We start from the raw sequence: 17,261 nt of genomic DNA, 5'->3' as shown, positions 1-17,261 counted from the left end.
TCTCACGGTAGGTCTGATAAATAAATTTTCAGAAGGATTCTCTGAAGTATCACCGATTTTTCAAGGGAAAATTGCTTCTCTAAGTACATGTCGTGTGTTATATTTTTCAGCGTCTCAACATATGAAGAATAAATGATAAATTATTGATTCTTCTATCACCAATTGCAACTTCCGTAGTAAACAAAGTGGCGTTGTAACTAGCGCGTTTGTGAGGCACTAAAGGAATCATAAAGACAGAGCATAGTTCGAATCGGCGCTAAATCTTATCAAGAAGCGACAGTTTTCATCAAATTACACTGTGAGAAAACGATCAGTGTATCACTTATTAACGGGCAACACATACATTCTGAAATTCCTGGCCCCTCTGGCATTGCTCCAGAATTATGCAGACACGGAGTTGTAAACATGGCATGGTAGTCATTCCAGATATGCCAAAAACGTCGTCCGTATATTTATGTATCAAGATACTTTGCTCTTTCGTTATGCTGTATCCACCTCATGCCGGGCAAATTAAGACATTAAACTTAACGGTTAATCTTACGTCTTTGCGATTGGTCAGTTAATTTAACATATCGTTATACACAATTATATGTGCGAGCTTTAGTGTCCCAAGAGCTACCTGGGTAGGTGACCATAAGATGATTACCATTTCTGTGTCCGTGTAAATCCAGACTGAACGGCTCAAGACGTACTGCCTCTAGGTAATCTAGTTCTAAACTTCGTGACAAGTCAATATTGAAGTTTCATCGGATCCCGCTGAGATCAAGTAGATCGCGTCACCTCACGCCCTTGTCGACATTTTATCAGCGTTTGCGAGGACACAGGAACTTAATAGTCTTCTCAGTAGAAACATCCCGGTAGATAATGATGATTCCATTTTATTGGAGGCGGTAATTCGGGCTTGTCTCATTCACAGCACGCTGCACCCGAGGGGTCGATGTGAGAGCCATTGATCTTGGGTACCTACAGTCCGTATCTCAGTATAGCTGTCTCACGATGCCGGATTGTGAGTGTCATCTAAGTCCGTAAATTCTCAGCGAGAGAAAAAGCAAAGGCCCAGAGTGGTGTCATGATCTCATATGCCAAGACAGTTGAGTTGCACTGATACAGAGATAATTCGTCGATCCAGGATTTGCCGTCATTTGCTGCCTTTTGAACATTGACAATTAATATGGTTAGTTTATTAAAACACCACGAGATACACTACAGAGCGTCACGACATTTATGAAGCATCAGAGGCCCGTTATCGTGACGATCTGGCTAGGTAGGTTGATATCTCAGGGGAGGAAATACATGAGCGTTACAGACAACGTAAAAGACCCAAACTGGAAGAGGTCTGCGTCTTTCACAATATGGTTTAGCACAAGGCATTGTGTTATGACCTCAGTTGCATTGATACAATCTTGCACTTTTATCACGTTCTTTTCAAAATAAACAACACACTCTTGATTTTTAGTGCATTGTCACATAAGCATGAAACTATGTACATCTATATGTTCCGTCGATCTTCAGTTAACCATATTTCATGGCACAGCAGTCGATGATCCCTGTGAGATAATCACCGTTAATGCGCAGCTCGCTTTCCTCAAGTGGAGCTTTAGCTATCAATTAAGCAGAGTGTTTAAATATTTACCAAGAAATCCATTTGTGTGCAAAAGGCATAGGATTCCTTAGACTGAATACTGTCGATCTCAGCCTTCAGACTGAACAGCAATTTCACTAGACTGGCTGGGGGTGACGTTAGACTGTAACGAGCGGTGGGACATTTGTTTAACAATTAATGAAGAATAATATAATAAGAATCGATTGCATTGTCTGGCTACAGTACATTGATACAGGCTGAAAAGCCACACGCATCGTAGTAGAATAAACTTGTTGTAAAAGTTGACTTTCGGATAACTACTGACAACATTGTAGGCTAAGGGTTTTGTGTTTTAATAGGCATGTACACATTGTAATTCGTTACCTTGGCTGATATTTGTTTCTGGAAAATCGTAAATCAGTCAGGCTTTAAATGAACCATGAAATCTACCAAGGCACTGGATTTAGTCCATTAATCCTACTAAATGCCTTTAAGTGGCAAAAAGGTCTAGGTGAACATGCATTAAGATATTAAAAGCCCTTACGATATTCTCGATATCCTCATTTTGTATACGCCACATTCGTTTCAAATTACCAATACCGGATCCAATATCAAAGAACAAGAATATTACAGTATATCGTACGTCTTGTGATAAAAGTGAACTATTTCGTTTGCCGTGATTATTGCTACTCACCGTAGATATACGTGTTAAGCGTGTGGAAATCCCTTCTGATATTGGTTATAATGGTGAAGGAATTCGGGGCGACTAACGACGTAATGGTTGAGTGAGGTGAGGTCAGGTGTTGGTGCAGGTGACTACTAAACAGAAGGACAATACCTGTGGCCCTAAGGAAACAAGGATATTCATTGGGAACTGTTTCTGTTTGCTTGGATCCGATACTTTCTTAATTCGTTGGTGGTTTCTGTTGGGCTTCCGATTACTAGCCCGGAGAATCCATTTTGGTTGACGACTGGTATACGAATATGTGTTTTGACGCTTAAATTCTATTAAAATGGTGGACTGGAACTTGGCTATAAAATATGGCAATATTTTGCGTGAAGATTCTGAAAAAAAAACAGAAGGTTGTTTGTGTAGTCATATAGAAGTTTAATACATTTGGTGCCAATAAAGCATGGAGTATTATCAAATGAAAATCGTGTTTTAAGCTTGACCACAGAAACAAGAAAAGATGGAAAATACTACTAGGTTGTCCCTAAATGTAGCATAGCCAAACAGAGGCCAGATTTGTTTGAGTGTCAGAAACGCGAGGAATTTCTACTGAGAAAGTTAGGTTAAATCCATGACGTATGTAAACAGATAACAATTTTTTAGAAGATAATATTAGACTGTGAGTGCAAATATTATGCAAACACATAGTTAATACGTTGGGCACCAATAAGGCAAGGGATTTATATTGAGAAACTGAGGTTTGAACCAGATCGTGGAGCAAAATAATAATTTTTGAGAAGCTGTTCTTGTAAGTGCTTGTCCTAAGCAGAGGGGTGTCCAAAGGTTTGACAACAAAACACAAGGGCTTTTATTGTGAAATGTATAATGGAACCGGACCGTAGAATTTATTTGTTTAAATATCTGACTGGTGTTTAGCGCCGTTCTGTTGAAATTTTCTTATCAGTAAGCCAATGTGAACAGTCGCTTACGCCGGGTATCTTACACAAGAGATAAAGAGAGAACTCATTGGTCAGCTGCTGCGGGTACACAAAGGCTTTAGTCCAATCAGCAAGCGACGGGTACAGTGAAATGAAAACAGTAATATTTGAGAAGGTCGGATTTAAACATCCAATATTCCATAGAAACTATTCTGACGTTCAGAGCAATGATATGTATACCTTGTTTTCTTGAAAAGAAGAAAGTCTTTCCTCTTACGTAGATAGATAATTAGATCAAATAGATAATTCTTTAGTTCCAAATGATAAATTACGGCTGTTTACATCAATTATGATAGATATCTGCATGTGATTATCTAAGTTTCACTCTTCTTGTACTTTGCATGTGTGTGGGATGGAGGTCAGCCTTCCGCTGAGGCATTATCAGTAATATCAATATATCGGTATTGGAACAGATCTGCTACAATGAGACTCCAGTGTGGAATGACTGAGATAATTTGGAAAGCAAAATGTTTAAGCCCAAATAAGTAAACGAACAGATGTACTCTGTATATTTACCTCAAATAACCGTCAGTAATATTAAGCCGGGCTGCATGACACGATGGCTTAGGAGAGTATTTGAATAAACATCATCACAACAGTGTGATTTTTAACATTCTGCTGATGCAATCTGAGATAGCTTTGTAGCATCCAGCATTGTTCTTCATACCCTCTACTGAGTGTCATTGTTACTCCCCCATAGATTTCCGGACTGCTTCACATTATTTATTTAGTTAATTCATTAGACTGAAATTATCAGCAGAGCGTCAGGAACATGAAGTGAGAAACATGAGTTTCACACAGTACAGCTGTTAGTGAGAGACCATCATTCAAACCTATCACTTCAGTGAGAGGTTTCGGTGGATTGAAGTTGTTTTATGATACCAATATTGTGATCCTGCTATAGTCTGGTATAATACAGACACGTGGAAAATTGGTTTGGTATAGAGAAAATACTGACAATAGTCTGACACCGCGTGATCCAAGTGGGAAAATCTGGTATTAAACCTTTGTTTCGTATGGATGGGAGCTTTTAGACAGAATGTCAAACGGTCCCTGTTACGTTCTAACTCATTCAACACTCACGAATTCTGCGAAGTCTGATAACAATATTACCGGCTTAACGATAAATATAATTTAAAATAGTCGATCTTATCGATAAAGCCCCGTCCAGACTATCCAACATCGTTCATCTTTTGTTGAATAGCCCAATGACATGTAACATAAAATCATGTAATCATGAACTAAAAAAACATCCACAATTAACATCCTGTTAATATTTCGATATTCGGTTCAAATTTATTTCACAATGTACAGTGCTATACTAACCTGACACATGTCCTAACACTGAATTCCCATTATGTTATTACTCGTAATATGTATGTATGTATGTATGTATGTATGTATGTATGCACAGGGTTTTATGTCGTAATTATACAATATATGACGACGTGGAGTCAAAGGTCTGTGTTCAGTTTAGATTGTGTCTTCTTGGGGCAGTCCCTGCCTCCAAAGCGCTGCCGCCACAGAAGTGTCATGCCAAACACACTAGGCATGACACCCCACCATGTCAGATTTATACTAACACAGGGCCATGTAATCAGTCATGTTTGCCTGCTGTGGTCTCTTAAAATGCACCAAGCCAGGCAACAACATGTACTATTTTTTTTACCCTTTGGTATGACCCAACAGGAAATCTGATGCCAGATTTCGAGACGGGCGCTCTAACCATAAGGCCAATGCTGGTAATAACTGTTGATTAATTAGTGTCCCAAATGGTGTTAATGTCTTCCAGCAACTTGCGGATTGTTGTGCGTTTTCTCTAGGATCTGTCCAGTTTCCTCCCACCATAATACTCGGCACTGTCGTATAACAGAAGTATTCTTGGATATGATGTGAAACACGAATAAAATAAATAAATAAATAATGTCCTATTGAGTAAGATTATACAAACTGGACATCGTGACGTGGATCTAAGAAATCTACAAATGATTTTGTATTCCCATATCCCTGGCACATTTATTGTACTTATAATTTTGAATTCCATCTGTCAATTCGGTTTGTGTCCATTTGGAGTGACAGATTATTGCTTTTTCGTCCTTCACCACTGTAATTCGAATTTGTTTGTGTTCCTGTAACCTGGTCAACATGTTTATCGTGTCTCAGGCTAACTTAAGACTCCCATTTACCATTAGAAGATACAATGCCCGTGGATAGTTCCTTTGGATGATCAATAGAACAAACAATAAGAAAATCCATGGAATCATAATTTACTTAGGATATGCAAACATCCGTTGTCCAAACACAGTGGAAATCCATTAGACACGAGGAGGATGACCGCGGCTGTTTAGCTGCACAAACCAATAAAAATTCTCGTGTTTGCATTTAATCAACACTTTGAGGAATCCAAACTGTTCGTCGATTTTATGATCTTGTCAACAGGTCATTTGTAGGAAAATATAAGCGATTGCCTAATTATTCTCGTTACTTGTTCTGGACAAAATGCCAGTAGTGGACATAAAAACATGGCACGATGATTCCGTGACACCATGGCAACCGTAAGTGCGAATATTCTACATCGGAATTGTCTGAGCGTAAAACATTTGCCATTATTAGCTGAGAAGTAAAAATCAATGGCAATAAATCTTAACGAGAACGCTCTTCTCCACACTGTATTATGGCCGAGTACTTGGCCGTATTTTGGACGACGTCAGTGTTAGACCATAGCTATCTTCTCCTCTCCAAAGGCCCCCTACTTCCATACCCTCTTAAACATCTCACCAATTTTGGGTATTCCAATATCAGAGAGATAATTCCAATGTCCATACGTCATTTCGTCATCATTTTCTTCGTCCGCTCAAAACGCATCTGTAACCTTTGTTGGATATCACTGCGTTTTTAAAGACAGATCTTAGAATTAGTTTATCTCTCAATCAAGTCTCAGATTGTACGTTTTGAGCTCTACTACCATTACCATATTGCAGACCATCTATCCTACGTAGATATCTGGCTACTGACTTCGGGATAATTGACTGGTAGATTATAGTCTTGACCCACTTGTCAACATCCATTGTAAGAGGGTGTTCATCAACTCACACGACCAACTTGTACATTCTTCGTCGCTACAAACAGCGTTTGGTTAACGTTATTTGCTTATAGAGTACCCGTGTATAAAGGGGTTGTTTTCCAAGCACACACTCTCTAGGCCTGTATTTGATTAAAGCTAGGAATATCCACAAGAATAAAATTGCTCTATATTTCCGTTTTAGGTAAAATACTTCGTACTACTACACAAATCTGGTGGCTTACTCTATAAATCACCCTGTGCAATACACTAAACTATTTTAGTGAAATACTGTATGCTTAATACAAAGTTTGAAATATTTCATAGTTCATTCGGTGAAATACTGTATACTTAATACAAAGTGTAAAATATTTCATAGTACATTCGGTGAAATACTGTATACTTAATACATGGTGTGAAATATGTCATAGTCCATTCGATGACATGCTCTACTAGTATATCATATCCGTTGGAATACTTCAAAATAATTTAAGACGTACAGCATATAAGGTATAGCCAGAGGAGCCCCTACATTGTGATATCCCAATTCGTTGAAATACTCCGAAGTCTGTTCAATGAGGTGCTCTAGTCAGTGAAATTTTCCATAGTCCATTGGCTGAATATGTAAAAATATCGTCAAACATTTACATACATTACGGTACCCTGTCAAGGAATGATTTGTCAATTATTTTCCATACAAAACCAGTTTCTGACACCTCTATAATGCATAAACGTTATCTACCGCGTCTGTTTTGTCCATTACCTTGCACTTTGTCAGGTTTAGCTCCTTACAATGTTTTACGTTGCAGCATATTTCACCAATTTGTTATCAGCACTGTTTAGAGTTGTAGCCGGAAATGTATGACTAAATTCATGCCTCGAGCGATGACCTCTTTATCTGATGTATACAAAACTCAAGAGGCACATCTTTGTGGCGGTTAAATGGAGAGGAGCTTTCCATTTTCCGGCTTTATTTGCCTGGACGATGAGAAAATGAGGTTAACTTAGTACTCCATGCTTTCACCAGCGGTCTGTACCATTATTAAGTTTATGGATGCTTGTCGATTTTGAAACAGCGAAGTGAAATCAAATTTTCTCTTTCAATAGAACTTGACTGCCCTTTCGATATTCTTTAGTGATCGCCTCTGGACTTGGACAGCCAGTAAACCAAGAAGCCAGAATGCAAGGACTTGACCACTTAATGGTCCTTTATGGTTAAGACAGAAGATAACGGTTTTTGTCTGCTATTCCGTTAGTGATATAGAAGACCTTTCCAAGGCGTCGACCTCACGGTCGCTCGATCAGGCATAGACCTGTCAAGGGTGCTCTAACTTCTGAGCACATGACGCGAAGTTTCTAACCAAACACTCCTCACTTTCTACACGACCAAATAGGATCCCCCTAATGAACCCGTGGGCCGCTACCTGTTTGTTTTCCTTCCTGCAGAAAACCTTCATTAAATACAATACTGTCCTGATGGTTCTACCAGGCTGCACTACCCTCCACAATTACCTGTCACGGTAGGGACGTGTTGGCAGTAATCAGAGCCTAACCCCCGCCTGACACAAGCCCGAGGAACGACCCAGGGGCACGCTAGATTTACGGTTATCACTGCCATATAGCTTAACTACGTGGTTAAGTACCACGGGACGTCACTTTCAGACTGTAATGGGCTAAAAGCAGTGTGGACATGAGTTATCTTTGATATAGCGTGTCCACCAGACAACTGACAGGGTCTTAACCCAATGGATAGATTCATCAGAAAGCACTTTAACCAAACCAATCACAAGATATTTTCAATTGAGAACATTTGGACTACTGATATTTCATTGCCATTTTGTAATAACATGTACCCACAGGTAATTCACATTTTGACTGAAAGTCTAAATTTATTAGCTGGAACAAAAAGCATCCTAGCCAAGTCTTTGTCAGTTTAATTGAATCCTTTAAACTTTAAACCTTTATTTACTGGTCAGCTTAAACATTTTTCCAGATGTACCTTCGTCGGTGAATGAAACTGTATGTATACATATGTTTTATCTTCTTTTAACTGCTAAAGATTTTTAATCCAAAGCGGTCACCAGAAACTAGGTAACACATGGACTTTTGTGTTGCTGTCTTCCAACATCTTTGAAAACGGTTGACTGCTTCTCTTTGCATGATTCCGTCCTGATTTCGTAGAGTATATACTTTCTTAGTTCTTTAGTGGTTTGTGTTGAACGTCATTTTGGTTGCTTGACAGCTGGTATAGGAATTTGTGTTTCGACGCATAGATTTTCTTTGTTATCTTTCAAATTGGTAATTGTCTCTATGCCATTCAACCATTCAATACATTTGGAATATTAAGGAGTCCCCTAACTGCAGTTATCCGACAGTCAATCCATCAATCAATCAATCAATCAAAAAAAAAAAAACAAACAAAAAAAAAAACAACAAAAAACAAGGAAAAAGAAAGGCGATCACTGACCCAGGTTAAGAGATTAATCAACCATCAGTTCATGAGTGAGTAACAAGCTTCCGCGTGAATGGTGGATGGATGGCGCTTGGCACACATGTTCGTACGTATAATGAAAAACGCCGAAATTAAGTTGAATATATAGAAAGAAAAACACCTTAATACGCCATTTGAGTGTTGTTTTTCCTCACTCTAGAACCATGTATTTCAGGCAATTATTCTGAAAGCACAGTGTCATAATGTCCAACTGAAATGATTCTTTATACACGGGTTTACAGCACAGAAATGTCCGCACTGAAAAATAAAAGGTTACTTTTGTGCACAGAAGTAATCAAAGATCATCTGTTGCCAGTAAATTGCGTATCTGTATGAGGCTGATAACAGTTAATTTGTCTAACCTCGAGATTCTACAATCGGCACAAACTGTCGTTTAGTGTCGTACATGCCGCGATCATATCTTTTGTGCAAGTTCCACCCACTGCTCCTCACAGGGACGTATCTGACCTGGTTATTTTGCCTAATCATATACACTCGAAAATAAACCAATGATTTAGGCAAATTGTGTGTAGAGTCTGGTACATATCCTTGTATACAGGTCGAGCGGATTCCGTGCGTGCAGATATTCCCTGGCTGTCGGCACAAGAGAGCCTCCAGTCGTAATTTACGGAGAATGGTTGCTACTATCCGGGCTTATGTGGTAAAATATGTGATTACATTGATACTTAATTCGACTTCTATTTCCTACTTGTCTTTTGTGTATGGTACGCAAACATAATAAAACCCAGGGGAGGATTTATCTTTGGTTACAAAAGGTTATCAGACCATGTGTCACTTCTGATGCAAAAAGTAGAAGCACTTAGACTTTGGGAACTTCCCCGTCATGATGACTGTTGGCTTAACAGCCTATTAAATGTCCAGAGAGTAGAGTTAAGTATAACGTGGAAACAGCCTCCGAGACATTTCATCGCTCCACGTAATTATTTGTGATAGATTTATAATATTATGTTGAGACTATTCGACAGAAATGGAGCTGAAGCTGTAGTGCCTGGAATCCGACGTAAAATGGTACGCGGGCCAGTAGACATTTTATATACAGTCAGCATTTGAATCGATCACCCCCTCCAGGGGAAATTACATATCTATATCATTCATGGAGTAAGTGTAGATTGTTTATGGAAATCCATCCAATCTATACGGATAAGTAATTATACATGGGTGTGTGGCTCACTGCTACATTCCTGCCGCCGATCGGGACACCCGAACCAACTGTGGGATTCCCAGCATGGTCGGCCCCATTGATTCTCGCTTAATTTCACCAACATCTTGAAAGAGAATCATTTCAGCCGTCAGTTATACCTTGAAACTTCATCGCTTTAACGAACATCAGGAAAACTTACACACGGGATGGTTTCTCACTTGAGTATCAAAACTGAGTATAAAAATATACCAGCCGGCAGATCGAAAAGTACTATTGCGAGCAAGAAAGTAGGTCATCTTCAATATACGAAACCTAAAATGTGTTTGTCTTTGGGACGTTTTGACACAAGCAAACAAGCCAAAGCTCTCACCTTTCGGCAGCATTCCTATATCTGCTGAAGACTGTAACCCAAAATAGCTATAGTGTTAACCCTTTTGACCCGCCGTACCTTTTGAACATCCCTTAAGTTAAACACTGCAACAGCCCTATCCGGTCTTCAGTTGTACGGAACTGGTTTGCCGTTGTTGTGTTTGTAATTATTTTACCTGTTCCTGAAATCAGTAACGTTAATACTGCCTCACGCTTGGCTAAGTTTCGGACACAAGCTGCACTCTTGCCTATCGTTTTATTGGCATTAATTAACTACAAACAACAACAAAACCAAAATATTCATCAATACAGACATCCATGCATGGTGGTAATAGAAAGTATTAATGAAATTCAAAGCACTAGGCGACAAGATGCCTACTTCTAGACGACAAGATGCCTACTTCTTGAGGTTATTACTGAAATTTGTTTATCGGGTTATATACGATTCCGTTCACTATAATGTCAGACCCGCCATAAATGGCGTAGTCGGCAATAAATTGACCACGTTAGCTTCCGGGGTTTTCACCGACCAGATGATTTAGAAAAGCAGCATAACATTCCCTGGCCCACAATAAATCTGTCTGTTTTTACTAACGAAGCCATTACTCAGAAATTCGGAATGGCCTGACCTGAAATGCCACATAAATATCGTTTTGCAAGATTGAACTGGGCGTTATCGGAGGATAATCGCATTTATATTAATTAAATATTGTTTTAGAGACATGCCCTAATCACACTGAACGATGCCGTTTGGAAGGACCCTCTATATTCAAAAACAAATGCAACAAGAGAGCCATTGTGCACCGGTTCTTTTACGATGTCGTTTAAATGGCCTTTGAACATGTTCAGTAGTGCGGGAAATGTTTATACCCGCTCAATGGTTATATTCTCTCACAAAAACGTTTCGTGCATTTCAAACAAACTTCTTTTAGTATTTATCCCCAGGACTTTAGGTAACTTTTTTACTCCCCATTCTATTGTTTTAAATATTTTTTAGCTAAAACAACTATATAGTCATTTATTTATCACGTAGCACACTGATGCAGCAACTAAATGCTGTTTTTCTAGTGGTTTGAGCGGAACGACTGCTTTTGACTGAAACGTGTCACAAAGCGTTAAGTCTAAGCAGTGCAATGGCTGGCCACCTCTGTAGCAGTCTTTACAAACGGCTTGTGTCCACGAAACCAACGTTCCAGTCTAGTCACTAATTGAGGAACTATATCTGCATAGCTCCTGGCTAAACTCAATTTACAGCCAAAAAGCTTTAGCATAGAACAATTCTAGCTATTTTCTGATCGCATTGCTCAGCGAAACAGCACAAGCCATCCATGTGGACGCCATACAGATGAATGGTGTTACGAAAAAGCGCGCAGCCCAGGGACGGGTGTAATCACCCTTTTAGACACGTCTTGCTCGCAAGTTCAGCGAGGGAATGCGAGTTCTGTAGGGACATTCTAGTTTAAGAACCTATAAGGAATATTTATTGATCAACTGTTAAAAAAGCAAGCTAACAAACGCTAGCGGTTGGATCCACAAGATCGATTTCCTGTAGAGCAAGGGCCAATCTTTTAAGAAACGCAATTTAAAATAAGCAAATTGTACAGAAGCCTTGCTCAAAGGTTTTCGCAAATCATCTGTTTTAAGCACAACGTCGCTGTTCCTCACCATCATTTCTCCTCCAGCAAATGGAAATATCACATGAAATGAATTATGTTTCTCTCAATAAGCAATTTCTAATAGTTCTTTTCCAAATGTGCTTCGATGGGTTGTTTGGCATTACGGCTTAAGTGTCCAGGATCTTATATCATGGCCCCTTTTTCCTGTTGCAGTGTTGTGAAGATTTTTTCAACGATGTGGTCATAATTATGTTTATGTGTGTTTATGTGTGTTCAAATGTGCTATCTTCATCGTCACGCAATCTGAGTGTTTCTGTTGACGATTTATGGCTTTGCATAAGTGCGAGTTACATTAAACACGGCAATGTTTAACAAATAACGAATTAATTTCTGAAGTTGCTGAAATTTCATTGCTGATATTAAAGAAAAAAACCGTTACAAGAAACTAATGCTGTACAAATCAAATTTATGTTTTTGTACGGAAACTCGGTAAGGTTAATTGATAAATAGCTGCATGACGTGGCTATGGGGTGATGTTTTCTTAAATTATTACGGATAAGTCCGTGATTCGTCCCTGTGCCTGATCCGTATAGATTTTGCTTTGGAGTTCATCGGTCATTTGATGTCCCCAGGGTCGGACGTCGTGAGAAACCAACACGTGATCTAGTTAATACCATATTGCAAGCTTAAGTTTCATTAGATTGGGAAAAAATATCACGTGACTAGGTGCGCTTAAAAGATATAATCAATTCTATGTTTCCAGTATTCTTGTTTTTAGAGTTCAACATGCTTTCATTGGAAAAAGTCAGTTTGATTTGGTCAGGACATCTGTATGGATAGTGGCAGTAGGTAGTAGTAAACATCGCGCAATCGCGCAAATATTACTTTATCATTTCTCTTGTGTTTCTTTCATCATGCCATACCGGACAATTTCACTAATACCGTGCCCCAGAAAAGGTGTTGGAACTGACTTTGGTAGTAAGGCAAGTTTTCATGGGGAGGTTTGAACTCCGGGAAAATTTTCCGGCACGATATTTTACAAACGTCTACTCACCCTACAAAACATCACAACTTAACTTACTTTTCTTCCTCAGAACGGCAAACACACTTGCTAGCTTAATCAACAACATAACATTTTATGATGCTGTCAGCAATAATTTTTGAAAAATTTAATTTTGAAATTGGTGCTGAGGATATTTAATCGCAAACTTTTGTTATTTTATTTCAACCATTCCACTCCAGAGCTTTAACTGTCCTCCATCACCTGAGGCCGATTCCACAAAGCCATTTCTGACTAAAGCCAAAAATTGAAATACGACCATAAAGCTTATTTGTCGGCTTTAGAAATTAAAATTTTGCCCACCTCATCAGTATGGGCTAAAGACAAAAGTGTCCAAATTTCTACTTTCAGAATCAAATATTAAGCGCTGTAAAGAGGTTTTAAATATTGACTTAAGTCAGAAATGGCTTTGTGGAATCGGCCCTTGTCTCTTAATAAACAATGCATGTGATCATTCTACCTAGCTTATTTGGCTATTTTATCCAAGATTAGCATACCGTGTAAGTTAAGCGTCTTCTATTCCTGGAATGAGAACTCGTACAGTATTGCTTGTGTGGTATGTTATCCCCGACTGGACGATCTCGCAAGTGGACACATCGTATTTTACCAGTACAACAAACACTCTCTTAAACTTATGGGCTTGATAGCTCGTATTTGAAATTATCTGATGAACCACGATAGAAGTGTTACCCCCTAGAGTTTCATGATTTCGAGACTTGTCGTTGATACATTTCTATCCAATTACCGGGCCGAGTAGACAATGAAATATTGCCGCTCATTGGCTGAGTGGTTTGAAAGCGTTTTTGTGATTGGCCACTGTGACCCGGTTGGAGCATATCAGTGACAGCATACTCCATCAGAGCTTGTGTTTTTCTTTTCTGTTGAGAGGCTAGCTTTGATTTATGGCGCGGCCAGTGTGTCTTCCCCATCATCCAAAGATTCGATAAATAAATGAAGATCTTTAATCTTCGCCTAGGGACTCGCTCTGGTGTGTACCATGTCCCATGACACTACTTGTCTACAATTAAAGATGCCGTTCTACAATTAAACTGGAAAATCCCGTTAGACTCGTGAAATCAAACGACATTGGATACTCGACGAATGCCCTATTTATCTTTCTAGGAAGACAATGAAACATTGCTTCACACCATTTCAAGAGTTATCAGCGTCCGTTCGTCTTTCCTGCATTGGTTGGAATTACAGACTCCCACGTAAAATGCCTTACATGCTAGTCTGTTTTCTTGTAGAAATTTTTGAAGAGTTCTCCGTAATAGTTAAAAATAATATTTTACCAAGCAGTTTGGTGACAATTGCTTAATATGATTATATTGTGTAGAACATAGAAGAGCAAACAAACCCAACCCCTATTACAGCGGATATATATTTGCCAGTTTACCGTACTGGGCCCGCTTGTACGAAACCTTCTTAAAGTTACGAGCACCTAATTACCATGGCGACCAGCAATGTAGGAATTACGTCGCCATGAGTACAGGTCACTAAGGTCCAGACTCCTCTAAGCGAGCACTATGTTCGTTGTTGTTCCCGATAATACAACAATATCTTCCATTGTACGTTTTGCCTTATTTGTAACCACTTACAGGATTGTTTGGCGAGCTCTTGTTTTTTATTTCTCATGTGTGAACGCGCTAGATTTAGCCGATTACCTGTTGCTTGTGTAAACGAGTGGGAAGTGCCTGAGATGACATGGGTACGTGTAGGTGTATTAGTACTTATAAATCCATATAATAGCTCTTCATGTGCATTCTGATGGAGGTGTCCCGAAGCCTGTAGTAACATCACGTTAGATGTCCCGTCACGAGGAACACTCCTAAGGAAGTCGTAGGGACACTTGTGCAGTATAGTTACAGCATATCCCACACATTCCATGCGCTGTGCCTCTGTAGAATGTTATGCTGTGACCCGACTCATCATCCTGAAATCATCTGTTGCATAGGCTGCCCTTTTTTATTGACGACCCCGCTGCACGGAATGGAACTGTAAGCCCTTGATGTGCTAATGCTGTCGTGTCCAATACAATAGCCATAAAATGGTTTAACTGCATTTTACGACCAGTCTCAAAGGTAGATCCATACTGGGTGGGAATGTTTGCCATATTTGTTCTACCCGGGGAAAGTTGTTATGCCTCTTCACTATCGTAACGCTAGGACGGACTGGTAAAGAACGAATGCGACAATAACTTCAAAGAGAGCCATTTTTTCAGCAATCGAAAAGCAACCGTCAGGCCGATAACCGGTGAGCGGAATCTACTAGCTTTGTTCAGGCATTCTTCTCCTCTCTCCCCACATCGCTGGTTGATGAACGTTCTTTGCATGCCACCACACAGTATTACGTTCTCAACGCCATGCCTACATCAGCAAATCAATCCTTCCTAAAGATAGAAAAGTTAACCTCCCCCTTCTTTTCAACTGCGGTCTATTATTGATTGGAGAGAACCGATGAGCGGCTCCGGCCTGAGCACTGCACTAGGCGAGCCTCTCTCCAACATCCCACGTCCTCAGAGTCGCAAACCGTTTTATGGTTTATTGCTCGTTTATGTTCGCAGTTTCATTTCTTCTCTAAAAACAGCCGTAGAACTGTATCGGCATGATGGACTCAGGTGATGTGTTAATGTCATTTCCACCCATGTGAGGCTCTCCATAGACGGTGTGATCTTGTGTTTCATAGGTTAACGTAGTGCTGGGCTTTCCATCCAGACATCGTATACCAGTAGACTGTCGAGGGATGCTACCGTCGACGTATCTAAGAGGAGACAACGCGGCTTTATAATTTGCCTACTACCGACAGCTTTCTGTTCCGGTATCAGGTAAGTCATTACCTTATTAGTTACTCTTATGTCATTAGACACCGACTCGTGACAATTTAAATATTAACTAGTAGATTCTGGGTCGCAGATGTTTGAGGTGATAAACATATCCGATTGCTCACTTTATTTCGCAGAAAACTCGTTTTGTTAGATGAAATGTTAATAGTAGAAATATCGATGTAGAATTCGGCAAAATTCACATGCAATCAACATAGGATAGTATTTCTGTTAGAAGAGTTTGTGCATATCACATAATTATAACTGTTTTGAATTTTTGTTTTTACGATTTGCTTTCTAAATTAGCTACCAAAATACTGATTAAACCAATTTTAATGTCATTTTTACATTCACATGAATCTTTACTAGGTATACATTCCATATCTATACTCGCATTTTTCGCTTCGGCAAATTTTGCATGGTTTCTTTACAATAACACAAGCTTATTTCAAATATTTCGGAAATAATTATGACTTTACGAAAAAGTGCTGATGAATCGTAAAGATCTCTGTCTGTTTCTTATACTAGCTCTTTGATCGATTTGAAGATGCTCATATCAAGCTGACCGCACAGTTGCTTTGTGCACCAAGATATCCTCTGTTCTTTCATAAAAAACATGCTTTTCCGCCTGTCGCCTCAATGGAATTATGCCTGCGAAAGTATCAGATGTCGCATTTTTTAATATCAGTGAATCTAGTGCTACAGGATTCTTTATAAATCTTATTTTTATTGATATCATACTCTATCTTTGTATCGAGCCACGTGATGGACGCGTGCATCCATAGCTTAGATACGACATGTTTCGAATTGATGTACATGTTTAGCGACCGCAGCTGTGAATTTACACACACTCTGTAGATCTTCACAGGTATATTTTACAAAATACCCTAGCCCAAATATTTAACAAAATACGATCCAGCCACTTGGTCGAGACAATCATTTGATCAAAGGAGTTATTGTTGCCTATTCACTTTGCAAGGAGTAATCTCCACTCTTAAATCCCCTAATTTATACCAGCAACTGTGTTAATTTCATGTTTGTGCTCGCTCAAGCGAGCGTCGTTTTGCCGAATTGAGTTGTTGTGTGGTATTACTCGGTCTAGTACACTGTGCTTTTGTTCCCCTGACTGGCAAGCACAGAGAGTCCACTGAAGTAGACTTTGTAGACTATACTCTATCACCGGGCAGTCTAAATGGCCTTTCGTTGCCAAAATGACTGTAATAGACTGGAGATGAATGTCATAGTCTCAGACTAAGTGATGATGCTTTCCACAGAGGTATGGTTTTTTCCTCCAAGGGTTTGATGTAATAAGGATACAGTATGTCGGCACGGCTAATAAGATGTGTTTGTCCAAGTCCAGGTTTTTGCTTAACACATTTGCATATAGTCCGTATCAGGGACTGAGTGTAATAGCTGACGGCTTCCGACTAC

General features: G+C 39.4%; 1 protein-coding gene across 2 annotated transcripts in view; it reads left to right on the top strand.

Annotated features, from left to right (window-relative positions):
• Nucleotides 1-17,261, top strand: part of LOC135466428 (histamine H2 receptor-like) — a 127,131-nt gene that overhangs the window by 46,653 nt on the left and 63,217 nt on the right. The window contains exon 2 of one of the 2 annotated variants that reach the window (XM_064743887.1): nucleotides 15,695-15,833. The gene's annotated coding sequence lies outside the window, so the exon portion shown is untranslated. Of the gene's footprint in view, nucleotides 1-15,507; nucleotides 15,834-17,261 lie in introns of those variants that run through there. The other variant, XM_064743888.1, reaches the window with a different exon arrangement.

This window comes from Liolophura sinensis, chromosome 6 (genome assembly GCF_032854445.1).
Source record: "Liolophura sinensis isolate JHLJ2023 chromosome 6, CUHK_Ljap_v2, whole genome shotgun sequence".
NCBI lineage: Eukaryota > Metazoa > Mollusca > Polyplacophora > Chitonida > Chitonidae > Liolophura > Liolophura sinensis.
This window is presented reverse-complemented; position numbering and strand designations above follow the sequence as displayed.